General features: G+C 39.3%; 1 protein-coding gene and 1 long non-coding RNA gene across 13 annotated transcripts in view; one reads left to right on the forward strand and one right to left on the reverse strand.

Moving 5' to 3' along the window:
* The window catches only part of NTNG1 (netrin G1), a 156,113-nt gene that overhangs the window by 94,825 nt on the left and 42,197 nt on the right, over nt 1–19,091 (reverse strand). The gene's annotated exons all lie outside the window — the stretch shown is intronic.
* LOC110362127 (uncharacterized) lies at nt 1,027–14,285 on the forward strand. Of its 2 annotated transcripts, XR_010474341.1 has the most exons (5): nt 1,027–2,462; nt 2,623–2,795; nt 4,657–4,739; nt 11,937–12,119; nt 14,019–14,285. It is a non-coding gene; the product is annotated as an uncharacterized LOC110362127 (long non-coding RNA). The 2 variants fall into 2 exon arrangements; XR_002419190.2 differs by lacking the exons at nt 11,937–12,119; nt 14,019–14,285 and adding an exon at nt 6,494–8,347.

Genomic DNA, 19,091 nt, shown 5'->3' on the forward strand with positions numbered 1-19,091 from the left:
AGGGCAAACAGCATGGTGCAGGACTGGCAAGGCACAGAACCTGTCGCGTGGTAATAGATGTTATCAAACTCACTACATTGATTAGCTGGTTTGAGAGCATCTTGGTCAATGTCTGCAGAATTATTGTGATCAAGACAGGGATGGCTGTAGACAAGAACATTTTACCATCAATAGCCTTTCATCACTGCAATGACAGCATTTTAAGTTAAAGTGATTTAAGTTAAGAAATAAAAATACTAAAATCTCAGTGGAAGATTTGATGCTCTTTCACAGAACTCCCAAGTGAGAGGATGGCCAGACAAGCACTTCGAACTCTGAGCTGTAGGCTGAAGAGTGTACATCCTCCAAAAACAGCAAAAAGAAAATAAGAGCATGTTTAAATCAATAACTTCTGGGGAGACTTAAAAAGATTAAATCAGGGAGGATCTGACTGGCCAAAAATAAAGAATAATGCTTAACAACTTCTTGCACTTTTAAAATTGAAAGTACACTGCAGATTATGGACCTGATCCTCCAACAAACAAACATGCAAGTGAGCCATTAAAGTTCCGATACTGAAAAGATACTTAAGCCTCTGAAGATCTGGCACTTTGCCCCGTGGAACACAGACCTAGCTAATTAATCTTCAGGACAACACCTCCATGAGGTACGGGATCCTATCCCAAATTTACATGTAGATGCAGAATTAGAGATAAATGCTTTTGCATTATGAACTCTGTAATCCCTGACTATATTTTACTGTTTCTTCCAAAGCCTTTTGGTAGATCACGTGAAATCATTCTTGGCACTCAGAGTAGCTCTCAGATCATGAGATCATGCCTCTCTTCAATAGCATGAACTGAAAATGTATAATAGTAAAACTTTTTAATATTTGTAGCACCAAATGCATTGGTTCATTTGGCAAAGGCACTTACTTCCTAGCAGAACATTCTCTCTTTTTAGTTACTCTAGTTAGTTTTTGAAAATGCTTTCCAATTTACTTCATGAGGCAAATGGAGTTATGTTTCCTCTGAAATATCTCTACCCACTTTTCAGGGAGACAAGTCCACTTAATCATAGTTAGTAATATTATGCTTCTGAATCTATGTTTGACTTGACAACTTTGCTGAGGTTCTTTTGACCACTTGATCATTCTGGCATTAAGAGTACCTTAAGGCAGCTCTACTGGCACTGACCTAAGTGTGGTTTTGTTATTTCAGAATCTCAATATTGGTGTTTTCCTCTTGTATCAGCAGGTATCTGGCAATATAATTGCTTTCCCATTTATAGCTTTTGCAATGTCATGAGGTACATAACACTGGAACCCCATCACGCTGAGGTCTGGCTGAACAATACAGCAGATGTTCCAAGAAAAGCTGGGTTTCTTTATACACCAGATGCACATTTGTGTTTGAGAAACTGAAATTCCCAGGGATAAAGCACCCCTTTCTCTCAGCTCATTGGCAACTGTCCTGGGAAAGCTCCTTGAAAAGGGCAGCAGACGGTATTATCTCTAGCTTCATGCTCAGCTCACGTTGGTGCATTTTTGTCTGAGCTGCAATTCCAGCTGTTCTGTTGCCCTGCAGGAGCTCTGGCAAGGAAGTTGTGGTGGAGATATGGAGGGTCTCCTCAACTGGGAATAGCTTCTACTATCAATAGCAACAGCCTTGGGTGTCTCTACCTTACATATTGTTGTCTGATTACAGATTTCACCTATCCCACATTCAGATCATTTTGGACTATCCATGAATTTAGAATGGGAGCCATTTTGGGGCGTAATAGAAAAATGGAGATGTCTCCAACACTGCAGTTGAAAGGTGTCATCCATCTCTGGGCAAGGCAAAGCCAGCGCAAAGGCAAGTAGGTCCCTTATCATGGACAGATGGTCTCAGCTATTGCGGTGATCATAGAGGGAACATGAGCATCAAAAAACTGAGAAATCAAATAGTTTTGGTGGTGAAAGGGGGAATCAGGGTACTGAGAACACCCCCCCCCCCCCATTCTTTGTGTATGTGTGTGTGGTTTTTGATTATTGCATTCAGATTTTTGGTCCACAAATGAAATCTGGGGATAGCAAAAAGCTTGAGAAACATGTTGTGAGAACAAGGAGGGTCCCAGCAGCCCTTAACATCCCTGACCAGTCCCTTCTGGGCATCAGGTGCTAAGAAGTCTCACCAGCCCCACCTGGACCCTGGCCCAGGCACTATTTAAGCTCAGGCTGGGTCTTTCATTTTGCCTTTTTTCTTGGGTGGGTTTGTGCTGTAACCATATCTTTTGCTGCTCCTGATGGGGCTCCCTTTATGGCTCTTCTTTCTCCACTACTTGTGCCTGGGGCTGCTGATGGGCCATTTGTGTCTCCTGGCTGTGCCCAGGCCATGTGGAATGTAGGTGAGGGCCTGTCTGGTGCTGGAGTGGTCCTCTGCTTCCATGTGTGCCCATGTGTTGGGACACTCTGCTCCTGCTGCTTCCTGGTAATTGCTGAGGTACGTGCAATGAGTGAGGAGATGGACATAACAGAAATGCAAAGCTCTACAGCTTGCCCTAGGCAACAGTGGGGTAGATTTATATTAGCTGAGTATGAAATCAGATAATGGGATTTCATATTATGGGACCATAGAAATTTTGTGTTGGAAAAAATTTCAGGAAGACTCATGGTGTGAGGAAACTGGAACACTGCAGTCTGGGTGGGCTCCTACACCATGCTGCTGAGGGTGAGCCACCAAACCATCCCATGTAGGACAGGGTGATCACCTGCAAATGCTACTGGAGTCTGCGCTGAGGCTATTTCTATGGCAATCTCTACAATCTAAATTCAGGTACGAAAAATCCTGATTTTTCTACAGACAGTATTTTTTTCTCAGTATGTACATGTCTGTGAGCATGCTTCAGATTTTTTTTTGCTTTGCTTCAACTGAAAATATTATTCTTTCTTAAAATGGAACTGTAGTATATGCCACACCTGGGAAATACAGCTGAGCCTGATGGAAGGTATGTTATCTCATTATGACTGTAGGTTTTGTGTTTTACTCTGAATACTGGCAAACTGTCATGATGAAGATTGAGATACCAAAATGTACTGTATCAAGCTATTCTGGTTGACGCAAAGTTTATACAAAACTCTTTTCATGCACCAAAACACACAGCTCCTATACCAGGAAGCTAAAAGGTGAAATAACAAAACCAAACCCCAAACATAACTGGCTTTGTAAAGACAGAGTCCATTTTTTAAGTATTCACCCTCAGGAAACTGACCTTACAATTTATTTCCCGCTTATAATTTCCGCCAATTTAAGAGATACTATCTGCTTGCATAAATGTGCAGCTACAACAGTCATTCTGCATAGTCTGTGGGATATTGTGTATGAATTATGGCAAGGCAAGGAGCAAAAGGATACCAAATCCTCCATGGTATTCATTAATGGTTGCCAGTGACAAACCACTGTCAGCTTTAATAGTTTTCCTGGGGTGATTCCTGTTTCCTCTGTGGGAGACTTTTAAGACTGCTAGAGAGGATTCCTAAGTAGTAGGAATAGTTAAATAACCTTTGTCAAATGTGACACAAAACATATTTAGAAAAAAGTATCTCAAATTTTGCTTAATTTCTTCCAAAAGAAATTCATGTTCTTAGAAGACATGGTCTAATCAAATACCTGTACAGGTTACACCAAGTAATGTGTATATTCATGAGAACAGTACCAGAATAATAAATTGATGTTTTACTGTTCATCACAATGAGACAAACGCTGAGTGCAATTCAATAAACAGTAAATTCCCCAAATATGAAGAGTCTTCTACATTGTTGTCATTGGAAGTAGAGAGTTTTGGTAAGTCAGGGCAAGCTGTCTTAACTATGATAGTCCCTTATTTTGTGATAGTAATCACACCAGTTTTAATAGGCTACCAATGTAATAGGATGTAGGAATGTAGTGTACTTGCTATGAATAAGGATAACAAAACTCTGTCACTTAAAGCTATAAGAAAACTTTATCAATCCATGTTTATTTAACGCCTTGCATATTAGTTTTCAGCTGTGAATCTCCAAATTACTTACAAGCAGGTATGTTCAGCTGCCTGCAGTTGCAGCTGGGGGAGATCAGAGAGAGGTGAGGTAATCAGTGTTCAGATAACTGGTGGCTGGGCCAGGAACTGACCCTTTTCCTTTGTCTCACATGCCTTTTTTTTCCAAAGAGAATTTCTTTGGTCTTTGTATTAATTCTATGCCTAATGCCATAGAGAAAAGAAACTGCAAAGCCAGACAACAAATAAAAGCAACTAAAGAGACTGAAGAAATTATTTTCTTGTTGGGGATGTCTCAGCTGTGCTTCTGGGAATGTCTGCATCTGTAGGCATTGTTCATCCCACTCCAAAGTGTTATTGATTCTGTGCCTGTAGATTCCATGCAAAATTGTATTTCTACAATAAATGTAATTTTATTTCTTGTTATTAATGACAGTATTGTTTTTGACAATTTCTGACCTACTCCTGTATTACCAATGTATCTACTGCCATTTTTAATAAACTTTAGAGCTGGTGGGTTAACGCTGAATGTCAACACCACAATTAGAATTGCTGATGTTATGCAGAAACACTGCTTTTAATATATTAAAAAAAATCTGTCTTACTATTGCCACAGAATCTGCACTCATTTCTATTGTATTTGATCATTTTCTGTAACAGACTTCCTGGGCTCAGAGGACCCTTGTGTCTATGTGAGCCACTTAAAGGAAGAATGAAAAAGAAGATAAACAAAAATGGCAACTGTAAGTGAAATCTAATTTCACCTCTTTTCTCTTAAAAGGTGGACTATGCTGTTTTCCCTTGATTTGTGCTTGTCAGGATGATAAAATAAATATTTTTAATGAATCACAGTGTATACCTACTTAGCATGGAATTGTTACAGAAACAAATTTAAAAGTTGAATTTTATTATACAATGGAGGGAGGTCTTATTAGTATTCCCAATGAACTGTGTGATGTCTCTGCATGTTCAGATAATAGCACATAGTGCTTCGAAAAAGAATGAAGACACTCATCAAATCCACATTAGGATACTGCACTGATATAAGTAATTCAATCAGAAAAACATGTGGTATCTTTGGAGGAAGGGTTGCAAACTTTGTGATAAACTAGTAATTTGTTCAGTTCTGTGCTGAAGATTGTAATATAATTTCCTTTATTCCACATATCCATGATGAAGAATAACTGCACAACTCTGAAAAATATACAGTCATTTCCCAAAATAATTTGTACTGATTGTTATCTGCAAATTTACAGTTCAGGTATGGCATGTGGTTGCACTGACTGCTAACAACCTGTCATTTTCAAGACTTATTTTGTCGCAGCATGTTGAAATTTGGAGAATCCCAGCTGTCTGGGTGGCAGGGCAGGGGGAAGGAAAGCAGCTGCTCAGCCATGCAGAGGGCAGGGATGTAATTCCTGCATGATCCCTGCCACTGCCTCTCGAGCTCTGCTGCCTCAGCTATGAGACTCAGAGCAATGGGAACTGGGAATAAAACCAGCCCCCAAAATATTTCATGGCCTCAGTTACTGTCCCAAATGACACAGACTACCTCCCAAGTCTGAATGAGAATCTTCTACCTGAAATGAAACAGGAGCATCTCCAAGTGTAAGAAAGGCTTATGATAGTGTCTGTAATACTGTCAGTTAATGTATCAGATGTGTAGTGTGCAAGCAACTGCCCTGAACTCTGTTAAACTTGCTTCCTGAGTTGATTGTAAAGTAATTCAAATCTGAAGAGATTTCTTTAACCATGTGGTAAGACTGCTGCAATGTAATGTTCCACTTTGAATCTCTGTATGCCTCCACTCCAAGGAGTTGTTGGCACGTTAATTGGGCTAGCTCCTGCAACCTTGTTGGTAAGAACAGCGCAGCCCGGGCCATGTGGTGGTGCTCAGCATTTTGATGCTGTTTGCCTACACAGATGTTGTTCTTTAACTGTGCTGTTAAACTTCTACTGAGATAGAGCCTGGGTGTATATGCCAGGATGAGACAATCATAACTAATGAATATTGTAGAATGAATATAACCTAGAAAAAATATTTTACATTTGGTAGACATTAGGTAGGGAAGTTTCTTACAAGGAGAGACTGAATGTACTTTTTCTATACTGGAAAAAATACACTTTCTACAATTGCCTGCTGGGACGCCTGAAGGTAAAGTTTAAGGACAGGGATTCTTTTATCCTAATATATTTCAATCTATTACAGAGTAAGTTGATAAGAAGAGCTCCAAGTATGCTTCTTTGCACTGTACCACCTTGGGAAGTAATAAATTACAGCATATTATGTTCCCTATCAGTTCTACCCATCACAGCCTTGTCTTACAGAAGAAGTGATAAAGAGAAACATGTAATTAACTGCTGCCATTTGAAATCTGAAAAATTGCATTTCCTTATCCCAGTCTGTCTAGCTGTTCAACCATTTTTTTGAGGAAAAAATGCTGTTTAATGACTAGCTGGTTTATTACCACTTTCTAACAGTCCCTGCTTCTTGCAGTGGTACAGGAAAGGCCAAAACCTTGCACCAGCCACCAGTATCCCAGCTGCACAGCACAGAGGTCAGGGATGCTCAGGAGTGTACCAGGACAGCCCAGCTCCATCTCCAGCTGCCTTGGTGAGAAGCATGATTGATAGTGACATCAGCTCCCTAACATCTGGGTGTGCCTCTGATGTCAGTTGCTCTTGTGGCTGGGTAAGGCAGCACTCAAAGGCAGAAAAGCACAAAGTTGCCTTGCCACAATGATAGATATGCCTCCATGTATTCCTATGGTTACTCTGTAATTTAAACAATTGTGCCATGCAGCATTTCTCTTTAAAGGGAGTTTTAGGTCCCACTTTGTACTAAAGGAGCTATATGAAGTGCACTTATTAGAGGGAAAAATAGCTGTATATAAAATGAGTTGCTACTTGTAAGGGTATAAAAAAAAAAAAAAAAGTCCCTCAGAGGGTGAGGTATTCTTTCCTCTGACACTGAATTTAAGGCTGCACTATTCTACAAATCAAAGCCATATGCCTCCTTAGATATGCAGTATTTACATTTTTAATATAAAAATACTTTGCATATGCCATCCAAGTATTTTCAGGCCCTAATAAAGTGTTTTAAGGACAAAAAGTGGCATAGCTGTGCTTATAACACACAAAATCACCCTGTTTAACATGGCCATCTGTGATATGGTAATGCACAAATAAAAAAAGGAAAAGCATCTTGAAAAGATTTATGCCCTTAGATTCCTTCATTTTTATTTCTCCTAAATTTTTGATTGGACATTTACTGAAAGTGCTGCAGTGAAATCAATGGAAAATAATTCTAAATCTTAGCTTATGACTGAAGTCAGAGAGCTCTAGGTAATTTTAAATGGATTTAAGGCTATTTTTGTGAATTTTGTTATATAGCATTTTAATACATTATTGAAATAAAGAATACTTTATGTGGGCATTTGCCAATTCAAAATGTTGGCCAACAATTAAAATGTACATAAGAAGAAAGCAAGCCTCTGAAGTTATTATATCTTTGATTTTAATAACTTGTAGTGACATCGTAAGGTTATTTTAAATGACTTACTAGCATAAGTTATTTGACAAGCAAGCTGAGAGATACTTGTCTTTGTCATAGAAGATATTTAAAAGAAATAATCTGCTTTTTATTTCCTCCTTGCAAATATTTGTGACTCTACCACCATCTATATCTCTATATGTATCTGTATATATTTTGGAACACAGTACTGACTAGCTTTAGATTATAAAATCAATTCTTCCATTTGACATCATGCCCAGTAGAGTTCCTTTCTAAAGTTCCAATATTTCTTAGACAGCTTTTCTAGACCTAATTTTGTAAACATTATTTTGCAAATGTATGAGTTGGAAACTTAAGAGTTGCAATAATAAATATTTAAGTTTGCAAAAAGCTTTAACTCTGGCTTAGCATTTTCTGTAGGGTCCTGTACTCCCCAAACCTGGAGAAGCTGCCTGTGTGTATGTGGATGACTAGAAACATGGCCGATGCCAACATTTTGTGTATGATGTTCAAAAATAGGACCTTCTGTGTTGTTGTGTGTTTATTTATTTATTTATTTTTTCTGATATCTGCAAGCACATAAGAAGAAACCCATTTAAAACTGTAGGTTGAATATAAGAAGATGTATTTAAATATTTATTATAAAATAACCTTATGCCACAGAAAATATTTTATTAGGGCTATATGGTTTTATTTAAATTCACTAAAGTTCCTTTCAATAAGGCAAATCCTATACTGGGATTCAATTAATTTAATTCCTAGTCAAGAATTCACTGAAACCAACAGCTGTTCTTACTGAATAAAACCTGAATAGCAATTGAATAAAAGCTTCAGGAGATATCCCAGTATTTATGAGGTCCCAGATCATCCTGTCACTTCCCAGCAGCTTTTAGCTCCATGTACATTACACTTCTCTGAAGCCGGCCTGCTTTGCCATCAGCTGCTCTTCTCTGATGCTGGTAGAGGAAAGTGACTTGCACCAGTTTTTGAGCGAGAAAAACCACTGTGCTCCTGGAGCTTGGAGATGGGGCAGGGCTGAGGATGAGGTCCCTGTGTGCTCCAGGGCTGTGGGGAGCCTGTGTGACTGGGGAACAGCAGGCACAGCCCCATCTGAAGGCAGACAAGTCAGAAAAGCAAATAAGTGACTAGAGTACATCTGAAGAGTAACTGTGTTTCTCCTAGCGTAAGGCAAGTGTGTTTCATAGCAGTGCTTGCCTTCCCAGGTATTACCTTTTGTTAAAGAAATGCTTTATTATAGAACAGCTGTCATAGATGATACAATTGCTATCACTTTGATATCTTAATTAAATTACACCACAGGCTATAAGTCCTTCAGGGCACCTTCATTTAAGTTGCTTGATATTTGTCAGTCACCATCATGAATAGAATTTTGGTTTTTTTCAATACCTCCTACAAATGCACGGCTCTGTTAGCTGAGGCTAGGCTAGCAGGACAAAGCCAGACATGGGCTGATGTAGCTACGAGAGATGAACAGACTGAAAAGGCCAATTTGTGGAGGTTCTGACTAGCTTTTTTGCAATAATGAAGATCGTCATCCTGCAGAGGAGTTTAAGGTAAGTTATCTGGTAATGGTGCTGAAATTCTGATTTTGTACTGGACAGCCTACATTTGCTGTGAAAAAGCACATTATATGCCAAAGATGGATTCTAAACTCAGTGTTTCTCATCCCACTATTAATTCCTATTTGCAGCTGAGGAGACTGCTAGCCCATTTTCAGCCTACCTCGAGGTCCGAAAGATGTAACTATGTTGAATACCATGGATCTGAGTAAAATGTTTAGAGTTCATTTACATTAACAAGATTAATGTAATGGTCTAAGCTGAACAGAGAAAGAAATCAGAGCTTTGTGTGGGGTGTTGAATATATTAACTATTCCTATTTGTTTACACATGGGTATTGCAGCATGTCAGTGAGTGGGCTGAGCCTGCAGCCTGCTGAGGGGCACTGCCCAAATGGCACTGAAGACAACCCCTGCGTGAGGCACTCCCTCCCCATGTTGACACTGTTTTGATACATCTGATTGTCAGTTTTATTATTTTGTTGATAGCCAGCTGCTCTTCTGTCACCATCATGATGAGATGCTGTCATGCACTTCTTTTAGCAAAGCTCAGGTGTTCACTTTTTGCTGTGCCTTGGAGAAGCGGATACAAAACAGTTACATTCTGGAACACAAACTGGAACACAGGAGGTTCCACTTAAATATAAGAAGAAGCTTCACAGTGAGTGTGACAGAGCACTGGAACAGGCTGCCCAGGGGGGATGTGGAGTCTCCTTCTCTGGAGACATTCAAACCCGCCTGGACATGTTCCTGTGTAACCTCATCTAGGTGTTCCTGCTCCAGCAGGGGGATTGGACTAGATGATCTTTTGAGGTTCATTCCAGTCCCTAACAATCTGTGATTCTACAGTCTTGAGTAAATCAGGAGTAGGAAAACTTCAGGTGTGTGGACGAGTTTTTGTTAGATGGAGATTTGTTGTTGAACTAGCCAGGCCCAAAGGAATTTCAAGGCCACCTCAGAAAGCTGAAAACAGGACCTGCTGTGGGGGTGAGGCAGTTCTACAATAACAGGGCCTCAACACGACATAAATCAATAGACCTATCAGCAGTGACACTCCAGCGCGTGGACAGCTCATGAACATAGATGATACCCAATTAGTGAATGGAGCGTGGATGCATGATCAAAGAATAGTTACATATATAAGGAGGCTTGTTTCTGTAATAAATGGCTCTAGTGTGATTCACATTGAATCGATGTGCAGGGTCCTTTATTTGCTCCAACAGAGGTGTTGCAAGGAATAACAAGAAGGTTAGGCCTTGTATGTATCTGGTACTGTTAGTCTGGTGTTTGGGATGGACAGGACCTTCATGTATCCCTCTTAACTCCCACTAAAGACTGTGCAAACCTTTGCATGGATTAAAATTGAAGCAAATTTGCTTCAAGACACTGAATTATGTAAACAGCACCACAAGTCTGTAAAATGAAATTCTCCCACAAGAAATAGAAAAAAAATAAAGGGACACATTATGTTCAATGGGGGATACTGTAAAATCATTTTTTTTTAATGATGAATAATTGTAAAGGTTAAAAGAATGACATTACGGTGATAAGTGATGTACCCCTCCAGTCATCTCAGATGAGGACTTATCTCCCACTGTGTTTTATTGTTTGGAATTATTTTATTACTGGACTTCACTTAATGTAAAATTAATTATTCCTTATTATATCTGCATTTTTTAAAAGAAACACCAATTATGAAGTGTGACATTTAAAATAATTCACCAAGTGAGTTTAATTAAATGATGAATAGACAGAATGTTCTGCAAATAGAACTGCTGCTTAGCGAGCAGGCTGCAGCCTGCTGCCTGCACAGTGTTAGCAGAACAGGCAGTAATAATGCACGGTATGCTAGACTTTGGAAACGAAACTTTGCTGAACTGGTGAAATACCAAGTATGATAATTAAATGTAAGAGAGATCTTGCAAGAAAATATACTATTCATCCATAAAAGCAGCACCCAAGACTCCAGTCTCCTTAGTGTTTCCATGCTTTGTATTTTCAAAATACTTCTTTAAAGGGCAGCAGCAGTATAACTGAAGCCAATGGTGGGAAGGCTGCATGAAGGATTTATTTTGGGTTTTGAATCCTTAGAAGAGCAGATGAGTAAGAAGGGCTGGGGAAGGCTTACTTAATTTTTGCAATTATGCAAGACAAACCAAGTACTTGCAAGGAAAATACAATTGCCTTAGTACAGTTACTTTTTCAGTTTAGAAGAAACTCACGTTTTTTCAGTTCTCACATGACATAATGCAGAAGTTACATACAAATGAGATTCTGTGCTACATATTTAAACTACTCTATAGCTTGAGGCAATATCATCTTTAGCCTCCCGAATGGTATCAACAGTGGCTGAATAAAATCTCTGGAAAAATATACACTTAGTCTTTAGTGCTGTAAAAATCTTGTTAAAATCTGTACTACATTGCTTACATTCTCATCTTTACTGAAGTATTATGGGAAATCCATGTAAGTCAGTATAAAGTGGGAATAACTTTTGACTATTAAAGATACAGGTAGACCAAAAAATTAGGAAATCCTCAAACATGTATTAGGTTTTCCTGTGGTGTCTTTCATTAAAATAAATTTTCTTTGAAAAATGTTTTTGATACTAAAATATGTGTGAACTAAATTGTGTTTGGTTCCTTGACAAATCACAACTGATGCTTGTACCATTACTGGGATTTTTTCTTGTCAAAGTGCCATAAAATGGTCAACTGCTTTGGAAGTGGAAGGTTTGAGGGACAGAGGAGCAGTTCTCAGGCAGCGTTTTCCATGGGAAGCATTTACTGACACATGCTGTTGCAAACCTTCTGGACAGAGAATAAAATGTGAATTCTTCATTCACAGCTGAGAGCCTTCATTTAAAAAAGTAGCCTCCCTGAAGTCACTGCAACTATATCTGAGAGCCAATCGTGTGAACGACCTGCGATGCTGTATAAATGTGATCAGTGACCAGAGTGCCACAGGAGTGTGTGTTTTACAGGAATCTAGCTCTAAGGCACTGCAGTCCTTCCTCCTGCTCTGCTACAGGTAGGCTGTGGGGTGTGTACTTGGCCAAGAAAGTGCTCTGAAAGAAAGTCACTGGGCGGGGTGGGAGTCAGAGGCGGGGGGAAGTGTACAACTAGATTTTGAAAGCAGTAAAGTGACAACTGTAGGCAACATCAGGTAAAACTGAAATAGAGAGGTGATAATGGTATGAAACAGGAAAGGAGGAGTGTGAAGAATTGAGGTAATCAGAAAAAAAAAAATGGCAAAAACCAATTGAAGTTTAAAAGTAACTACTCTTTTTGTTATTGTGTTCCTCCTCCTTAATCCTCAATCCTTGTTTCATGTCATTCCCCTGAATATAAAAACCATGGAGTCACAGCCAGGTCTTCATTTCCTAAATAGTAAGATGATATTGGGAGTCCTGCTGGTTCCTCTTGAAAATTGGTGGTGGAGAAGTTATGCTGTTAATGCACACCTACTTATTTGCTATGAGTATGCAGAAGGTCTGGCTTATCAGGCATTCTGAGGGAAACACCCAGAGGTAGTTTACTTATTCACTAGGCCAAGCATCTTTCCAGGCAATGCTCTGGCTAAAAAGTACCTTTTCCCCCCCTTTTCACCTTCAGCCTTCTTCCTGGTTTTCACAGATATTTGGCTATGGTTCCTTTCCTTTTCCTAGAACGTGATGCTGTAGCAAAAAGTACTTGTGCCAATTTCTCCTCATAACTCTGTTTCTGACCACTCAAGCCCATAGTCACTATTTTAGTCATGGTCCCAATTTCTTCGCTGCAGGAAGTGGAATTGCCCTCAGAAAGACAACCATTATAATCAGCAACAAAGTGATGAATATTTCACCTACCCTTAATCCAGCGGATATACTCACATAGGAAACTCAGGGAATAACTACGACCAAAACATGCCAATCTATTCCAGTGAGACTCTATAATGTGTTGGTAACATTAGCAATGAAAGTGTGGGGTAATACGATCACACATTCCTTGGAGTTCCCAGAGGTCTTGGCTCCTCATTCCGACCTTTTTTTAATATGTGCTAACAAAGTCCAAATAGCATAACTACATTCATGCACACAAAATCACACCTTCATTTTGCTATGTGTGACATAAAGAATTGAGCTTCTGATATGAAGGCAGCAGCCTATCTACAAGGAGGAATTTTGCACACAAGAAGAAAAGCATAAGAAAATAAAAAGTCACTGTTTAAAGATGAGCAAAGAAAATTAGATGGAAAAGTGTTAGATTAAAAAAAAAAAAAAAAAAGCAAATTACCATTAATTCGTTTTCCCTGCTGCCTAATTTCTCATTCCTCCATCTTGGTGGACATTATGCTAAATGACAAAACAAGCGGTAAAGATCATGAGAAGAACTCATGCAGAAGAGCCAAAACTGCAACTTTATAAGTCCTCTTTTTCCTTCCCTCTTTTCCCCAAAAGTCTAAAGATGCCCTTATAAAGAGTTTGTGAACCAGAAGTGGGCTCTTAATTTATTTTTATGGCTTGCAATACTAAAAAATTTTACTTAATGTGCCATTTTTTAAAACGCGATGCATGAGAATATCGACAAGGAAAATTTGCTGGTTTACGTTTTTTTTTTTTTAATCTTTCGTTTCAGTACCTTATACATTTGTTGTAGTAAACAGTTGTTTATGATCGTGTGGTGGGTGGTGTTTGGACAAATAATGAAGAACAGGTCAGGAAATAAGGACTGAGAATCCATCTGGCTAATTAAAATATTTCAAATGGCTACAGGAGATAGAAGAAAACCTAATGGTTCACATTTGCCTTTATCCTTCACCAGGTCCAAGGATATCCCCTAATCTGACTTACACTTGAATTTATTACTGAATTCCTTTAAAGCTAATGTGTCTAAAAATACCTGTAAAATCTCCCAGATACTAACTGGAACATTGTGCTTTTTTTCACAGGAAGCCTCCTATTCCCATTTCTGCCTCAAACCAGCCAATTTCTAGAAGAAACATCAAGGATTCACTGTGTTTGCCTGCAAAGCCTGGGTCACTCTGTTGTCAAATGATGAGATTCAAGGCATGGAAACTTGGATTTTTGCAAATGTCATGACGGGTACAGCAAGGATTCAGGTGAGCTGTTCTGTGAATCATTTTCCTCATCTACACAGATCTGCTAACTGGCATTTTTCTGTATGCTTTTTAATTTCTTTTCCCTTACTGTAATTATGAGAGGTCCATTAGTGCCTACGGCTACATTACTATCTCTAGACTCAGGCACCTTATATGTCTGGTTTATGCATCTTCTATATTGTATCTTGGTATTAATGCAGACATATGTCATGGCTTTTCGCTGTGGCATGTGTAGGTATCCTCACCTCTCAGTGGCCCTGCCTGGCCTCAGTACGTTTGCAAATGTTGAAGCCCAAAAGATGTTTTCCCCACAGAAACCATAAGGTATTATAAATGTAACAAGTAATCAATCTTCTAAACAGCAATCAGGAAACCTCTTAACGAACATCCTACACAAGCACAACAATTAATCTAAGCTATGACCTGAATAGCAATTAATATAATCAGCTTCAAATGCTGTGCCTACTGTACTCATTTTTTGGCTGTCACAGCTAGGATGTTATATACAATATAAACACATTGGTTTGTTTTGAAGAATAATAATTTCAGGAGGGAAAGGTGACACAAATGTTTTAGGCAGATCAGCTTGTTTGTTCCTATGTGTTCAAATTAAAGCAAAACAATGTCAATATCCCAGCAAAACAAAAGAATATATACACTTAGAGACTAAAAAAAGCCCAACCCACCAAACCTAACACAGAACACCCAGCAAACCCAGTTGTCTAACCACAAAGCCTCAGACAAGCGATTGTGGTCTGTGAACATTAAGTGGCAGAAAAGAGATGTGTTTGGGCACAGGCTCAATTTAGGCATTGTAAACTTAGCTTTCCTTTATTAATTAGGGGGACACGTCATGTTGAAAACTACAGGCTGATCCACAGCCAGTTTAAGTCAGCCTAGTGCCATTGTACTGATCTAGTCCAGTAATGCAATTTTTTTAGGACAATATATTTCCTTCTCTGAAATAGTATGTAACATTTAAAAATTTTACAAAGTGCGTGAATTTTGAAGGTTTTCTTCACTTCGCATTCATGTTGGGCAATAAAAGCAGGCAGGAAGGTTTCACTCCCCAGCGGGCAGGCTGGGAGCACCTGTGCACAGTAACATTTAAAAAGCGATACTGCAGAGGTGTTTTTAAATAGGAGCAAGAGTACTTTCCTGAAGGACTAAAATAATGCACTTATCTTCCATACACACTTCTAACAACCTTTTATTTTTCACAGCTTTTCTTTTTACAAATCCTAACTACTAAAATTAACATCGGAAATGCCTAAAGAAATGTAGCTGAAAATAAGCTCCTCCTCAGACAGACACAGGTGACTCTTTCTAACTTTCAGTGTCTGATATGTTTAAGTATGGAACTTCCTTCATACTGTTTATTTATTTAGCTTGGCTTTCTTTTCAAAATGATTGGGGTAAAAAAGGAATTTCTTGTCTTTTCACTGGTGGTAGCCCAAACTAAGTTGAGTATTGGGCAGATGTTCCCTAGGGACTGTCAAGAAATGCTAATCATGACATTTTTCTCAAATGACACTGAAATTTTCTTGTGAGTCATTAGATCCATCACTTAAATTTAACCACGCACTTACATTTAACTATGCACGTTATACCAGGTACATGAAAAGACAGGGCTGGCCAAAGGATGGAAATTCTGGCAGGTAACCGTTGCATAGTTACATGTCAAGAGGAAAATCTGCATGATTAATTGAACTTAAAATATATTTTATTCAAGATTTTTCCTTTTCAATAATTATTTTCTGCTCTTCTCTGTGGTGTCTCCACAGACAGTTCTTGTTTCACTTCCTTTACCACACTTCAAAACACATCAATGTTTTCCTTCTCCATATAGTGTAAAAGGAAAAAAAGTTTTCCTAATTTCTCAGCTGTTGAAAGAGCACCTGTTGCCATTTCCATAGTGGCCTACACTTTCTTTCCCTTCACCAAAGAAGGAATCATCAGCTCCCAAATTTTGTTTTGTTTTGTTTTGTTTTATTTTATTTTATTTTATTTTATTTTATTTTATTTTATTTTATTTTATTTTATTTTCATTTTTTTGTCCTCCATTCCACAGAAAATGCAGTTTTTAGGAAGGAAGCCTCTTTATTCCCTCTGTCCTCCCTGTAACAACACTGGGCCATTTCCTTCGGATTTCTCTTATGTGTTAGTACCAGCAAGAGCTCCTTCTTCCTCCTGACTCCCGCGAGCACGTTCACATGCGGGTCCCACTGCCCCAGGGAGCTGGGCAGCCGTGCTGCCCTGCAGCCAGCCTCGGGGGATCTGCTCCTCCACCTTCGGAGCCATAAGGCAGGCAGATGGGTTCTCAGATGGTGACGGGGACAGCGAGGCACAGGATGTGCAGAAGAGTCCCTTGTAGAGAGTGAATGGGAACAGACTGTGAAAGGGTGGTCAGGCAGTTTCCAGTCATGTTTTGAAGAGGACAGAAATGGTAGCTCGTGAAGGAGCCCGAGATTTCAAAGTCTGTGCTCTGAGATGGACATCAAACTGAAAAGGTTTAAATTTTAAAACTTTACTTGAAAGAAAATTTCCACCAATAATAATTTCTGTGTCTAGCATCTAAGTTGTTAAAAACGTTGACACAAGGCACTCTAAGATTTTTTTTGAGTGGGCATGAAAAAAGAAGAAAAAAAAGTGGAATACACAGAAGCAAGGAGTGGCAGCACTAGACAGACCATGACTTTTATTCATGAGATTTTCATAGCTGTGGCAAAATCAACCTGACATTTTATTTCAATGGTAACACTTGCTATTAAAACAAAAGCCAAACCAAAACCCAAACAGAGTCTATCTCTAACCAGTTCAGTTGCTATGGTATAAATGAGTAGAGTAAGGGTGTTGAAGGTATCCCTGCTGAAATGTAAAATGCAAGCACTGAGAAGCTACTGAAGCTGCATGAAAGCATACCAGCCGGGCTGGGACAAGAAAGGAGGGAGGTCAGGAACTCTGAAAAGAATGAGGTTCAATACAGAAGTCTTGAGAGGAATGAATTCAAGTCCTATGGAGAAAAAGAGAACTACCTTAGGTGAATCATCAGAAGCAGTTACCTGTTCTAAAAATAATAGTGCTTGCTCTGTTGCTCAAGTTTCTTTTTATTTTCTTTTCTTCTCTTTTCCTTTCCTTCTCTGCATTCCATTGATTGATAACAGAAAAAAATAAAAAAATCAGTGGTTTTTTTTGTTTGTTTGCTTGTTTGTTTGATTTTTGCCTCTGGGTGCTATTTTAAAACTGCTAAAATCTAGCAAAAGGAAAAAGGCTAGAAAAATAAAATAGTAAAAATGTTAAAAGTATATTCAGCAGCCAGGAAGCTGACCCAAAACTTCAGGTAACAAGTTCATGCAGATGTCAACCTAAAGTTCAGATGGATCAACATTTCAAGTGAATTTTCTGCGGGGTTTTTAGAGAGAAAGGTAAGAAACAAGGCAATAAAACTAGAAGAAAGGTTTCAAGTTTACTTTGGGCAGGCAGTCGGCTCTACAGCTCGACTTAGCTGGAAGGGATATTCAAATAGCCAAGGTTTTTTCTTTCTGCAACTTTCTCAATTAGAAATGGTTTCTTAATCAAGGGGAAATAGCGAGGAACCTCACTAATAGACTTTCCCTCTGAAGAATGGATTAGTTTCCTTAGACTTGGCATCAAGCAAGAGCTCCAGTACTGATCCCAGGCTAGGTGCGAGGTGCAGAGGGAAGGAAAGGAAGCACAAAGCCCACCCTGTCTCATCACCTGCTCTCCCATCTCTCTGTCCTTCCTGAAGCCCAAATTTTGTCTAAATGCTTCAAGAGCCCTTGCCATGGTAGGGCCTGGGTCACTGGGACCATTAACCTTTTCTGAAAAATACTACTATTGATAGAGCAAAGGAGAGCAAACCTGTACTAATTCTGGTAAAAACACTGATGTTAATCTGGATTTAACTCATGCAAATGAGAGCAGAGTGTGGACCTTAACAGCTAGAGAATAGTAATTACCATACAAAAGGCTGCATCGTGTAAAACTAACATTTATGAAGTCTCCTCATTCAAATCTTTAGCTCTAAGGAATCTTTGTATTTTCAACATAGTTACAGCTATGATGTGCAATGAGATATGATGCATACTAAAGACCTCATCTATCAACTAGTAATAGGCAGGAATGAAAGATGAATACCTAACGTATGACTGACATGTTCTCCAGTGAGAATGGTTAGATATTTTAAGTCCATGTCTGTGTTTCTGGGGAAGATGCAGTGAGCTGCTTGATGCCCACAGCAGTTGGCACTGAACAGTTGGCAGCTTTTTCATCTCCCTCTCAGGAGAGTGCCCACTTTACACCAGGGTTTGGTTTCATGTTTAAATCTCACACAGAACCTGCCATGGAGAATGACACTTCTAGTTGGGGAAGAGACATTCAGCAAAAGCACCCATGTCAGATGTTGTGAGAAAGAAACATTGCCTGTGCAGTTTAAGTGACTGCTCAGAAATAGGTTAAGCCTCCTGTGGCATGGTCACCTGTGGATTTGGTGGGGCTTGGAGGGCTGTATGCACACATGCACAGGTGCAAGCTTGCATTCTGATGGCAGGGCAAGAGAAGCCTGTCCCTGCAGCCTGTCCCCAGCGCCGGCACAGGAGCACAAGGTGGCAGGGGAACAGTGAGTGGGGCCACGCTCCACTCCCATGTCTTACCAGGTACCTCCGTTGAGAGGTAGTTATATCTAAGGGGGCTTAATGCTCTGAACATGTGAATGCAAAGTGCCTATCATAGACCTGTTGATAATCTAAACCCTCAAGTACATAGATACCCTTACAAACAGTTTACTTCATGTTTAGACACTTGAAATAAAGACCAATGAAGCTTTTCCATTAGAGAAGTTGTTTTTGATAAACACTTTACTACAAAAAGCCAAAAGCCAGC

The sequence above is a fragment of the Columba livia genome, chromosome 8, assembly GCF_036013475.1.
Source record: "Columba livia isolate bColLiv1 breed racing homer chromosome 8, bColLiv1.pat.W.v2, whole genome shotgun sequence".
NCBI lineage: Eukaryota > Metazoa > Chordata > Aves > Columbiformes > Columbidae > Columba > Columba livia.